This window comes from Lupinus angustifolius, chromosome LG01, assembly GCF_001865875.1.
Source record: "Lupinus angustifolius cultivar Tanjil chromosome LG01, LupAngTanjil_v1.0, whole genome shotgun sequence".
In the NCBI taxonomy this organism is placed as follows: domain Eukaryota; kingdom Viridiplantae; phylum Streptophyta; class Magnoliopsida; order Fabales; family Fabaceae; genus Lupinus; species Lupinus angustifolius.
In genome coordinates this window covers 8,063,795-8,067,569 of record NC_032009.1, presented here as the reverse complement: position 1 = coordinate 8,067,569, position 3,775 = coordinate 8,063,795, and positions in this window count along the sequence as shown.

Here is a 3,775-nt window from a genome sequence, read left to right as displayed (position 1 = left end):
TACCGGGTGGATTTCGGCCCCGACAGTGGTTCAGAACCAATTGTCTCCGAAAATTACCAAAATTTACCACAAAATAGGAAATACAATTTCAAGACTAGAACTCAACTAGAGTTTCGTCTAATTCTTTACCGAAATTTCCCAAAATTTATTTTCGAATATATAATTAATAAAAATATTAATAAAATCTTGTAATTCCAAATCGTAAAATTCGCGGTGTTACACCTTTGAGCCAAACAAAGTAAAACATTTTTTTCAAATTACCCCATAAAACCGAAATTGAAAACAATATTCTAAAAGAGAGCATTAATTTTTATAAAAAAAATGGGTGTTTGAAAGAGTCAATTTTGGGGGAAATTGGTAGACTTCGCTTCTTAAAAAGAAATTGAAAAAAAAATTCAATCTCTTTACAAAAACAACAAAAGTTGTAAAAGAAAGTGAAAAACAAAAAGATATTGAGAAATTTAAAGAAAAGCCAAAAAGAGCCAAGGTTCAAAAGCTAAGAGGTCGGAGAAGAATATTATGGAAAAAAGTAGAGTGAAGTGCTTCATTGAGAAAATTTTACAAGATGCTCTCTTTGTACTTGAACTTAACTTGAATATCTAGAAAAACCATGATTATCCAAATCGACACTCATTACAACCGAAAACAAGACCTTAGTGATCGTTGATTGATTATGAAATTTAAGGGAAAAGGTGAGACAAAGAACAAGTTCAAATTACTACAATCAAATGGTTGAAAAATTGAGTGAAACACCTTTTATGGTTGAAAGATTTTGAACTTGTGTGCAAAAACACTTTATGATTGAAAAAGTATTTGCTTAGGTAAATTGTTAGACACTTTTGATGAACAAAGCATACATTTTATGTTGGAAGCATTATGTGTAAAAAATTCAAAAATCATGAATAATCTCATTGAAAACATTTTTTTGATCATGCTTAAGAAAATTTGAAATCATGTCAATGATATCTTGAAGAATTAGCCAAGTCTTGAATTCGGATGTACTTTACTGTTTGTTTGATCAAAATCTTGTATATATGTTTTGTGTATTTCTTTTCTACATTATTTGGTAGGATTTAGGTAGAAAAGAGATGAAACATTTAAGTGGAAGCAAAGTGCTCAAAATAGGTCAAAATGATCCATACATGACATGCTTAAGCTTGGCGTGGCAAGCTGTGTGGTTAGCCTTAAGCATGAATCAACAAAACTTGGCCTATGTGGAAAGCATGAAGTCAACATGAAGCTGCTCACTAAGCAGCTTAACTTGGACCAAATGCAAGCCCAACGTGACCTGGACACCAACTTGGCACAGTCGAACTCAACCTGGGACAGTCAGACTCAACTAGGCACGGTCAGAACACAAGCTTGGCACGAGCCACCACACGCATGGAACACGCTAAATACCCACATGTAGTCTAAGAATTATTTTCCTTTCTTAATGTGGCACCTGGAGCGCCCATCTTAGAAAAACACACCTGGCCATATCGACAAGCATCAAGCCACATCAACATCAGGCACCGTCAAAGCTGCTCAAGAAGGCAGCTCAGCAGTGCCACATAGGAGCTTGGTGGTGTGCACTCAGCAAGTTGGCCAAGTTGGCTTGACAACCAAGCATGCTTACCTCGTGCATGATCTCACTCTAAGTAGCCTCCTTAGGCTTTTCAAAAGTAGCTCACAATAGTTGGGCCAAGTAGCTCACCATAGCTTGGGTGACTCAGCCCTAAGCAGGTGGCTAAGCTGCTTGGCCAAGTGACCAAACCCATGCTAAAGGGTTTGGTCAGCAGCTTGGCGGTGGTAGAGAGAAGCTTAGTGGAGTCCTGGAATTCCTATAAATAGGAGGCACTTCAAGGCTTGAAAATAACACACCACCAATCCATTCATACACTTCCGCACTTCATTCGAATTTCTCTCTTCTTCAACACTCTCTTCTTTGTAATTTCTTGGAGAATTTCTACTCCAAAGTCGCTTAGGTAATTTTATTTCTAATTTCTCCTTAATTCATGAGGAGAAGGAGTAATCAAACGAGATGTAAAAATTCATTTTGCAATCTCCTTTGTGCATGGTAAAGTATCTTAAATCGTTGGATTAAGATGGCTAATACTCCTAAAATTTAGTTGAATTTTGGCTCACTAATATTTCTTGTAACTTCTTGTTTCATTATGTTGAATTATGTTTAAGTTATTACTTTGGAAATTTCAATTCTTTAGAAAGTGCTTAATGCGGTTTTAGCTTGATCACCTAAAACTTGATTTCAAGATCCAAAACGCTTCTTTTTCAAGTCTGGACAAATTAACTAAAAAGTAGGAATACACCTTAGTTAATTTCAAAATCAAAGCATCCATTTTAAGAAACTTGTAATCAAGGCTAATCAATGTTTACGGAGCCTGAAATAAGGCGTGACAACTTATTTCATCGAGTGGCAGTTTTCTATAGATTAGTGTATTTTACAAGGTTTGAAAATCATTTTTTTCTCGCTGGCAAATTGGAGGAAAATTTATGAACTGATGTTTGGAATAACCGAAGTATAACACATAACTTTCATAAACATTTTTCATAGAAACATGTTAAGAAATTTTTCCATCATTCAAACTAAATTTTCTTCTCAAGAATTTGTGCATATTAGTTGTTTATGTTTACTTGTCAGAATCTTAAATTTTCATAAACAAAACCAAACAAAAAATATGTTCAAACGTTATTAGTAATATAACATGTTTATAATAATGTTCTATTGGGAAATTACTTGTGGTTCGACATAACCCTACACTATACTACAATTAAACCTTGAAAGAGATACAAATGTAAAATAGTAAATTGTTATCAAATAAATTTTATTTGTTGACGAAGAAAGAAACCTTGAATCAAAATGTAATTTAATTCATAAATTGTATCTTTGTGCAAAGGAAAAATACACAGACATTATGAGTGATCTAACTACTAACTTTTACTTTTTGTCATTTCCATTTATGCAACTAACATTTACTTTCAGTAATTTAAATTATGCAACTAACCATTTATTGTTTTATTCATTTATTCTTTATTCTCTACCAACCTTCCATAAGGAAGTAGTTTGGTTAATAAAAGGAAATGGAAATAAATATCACCCATTATCACTTCTGTCAATTTTCTAAATTCATACCAATAAATCGGTGTTGGAATTTATTCCACAAAACCGAGATGGTATGAAGTTATTAATAATTCAATAAAGCTTACTTTTGATCAAATGAAATATTCTTGAAACCATTATGGCAGCATAGGAAATTTTTTCAACCAAGCAGAGATGGCGAGCAAAGAATAAAGCAGTCACTAAATATGTCAATCGAAAATTGTCTCACCATGCTAAGAAACTCTTTCAATAGAGGTTGACATTACCATCAGCATCTCTGATACACTTGTAGGCACTGGTTCTGAATTGTTAGAGAACATTGCCGTCAGATTTAAGGATGTAATCATTTTCTGATAGAATCCTTTTTGGATGGGATTCTGAATTTTTCTTTTGATCATTATTGAATGTAAGTCTTTGAGATGAATATGGATTTTTGCACTTAGGAACTTGTTAAAATTTTGATTGGTTTTTGTTTGGGGTGATTTTTTGGTTGTGGGGTATGATTGTTGTTGGTTTGGTTTTTGGTTGTTTATGGGGTGTGTTTGGTCGTGGGTTTTGGGATGAAGGTGGAGTGGGCTTGTGGATAATTTAGGGTAATTGTATAAGGATATTGATTGATGGTTGTGTGTGGGGTTATTTGGCTGTGTATGGTTGAGGGACGAAGTTGATAGAAGA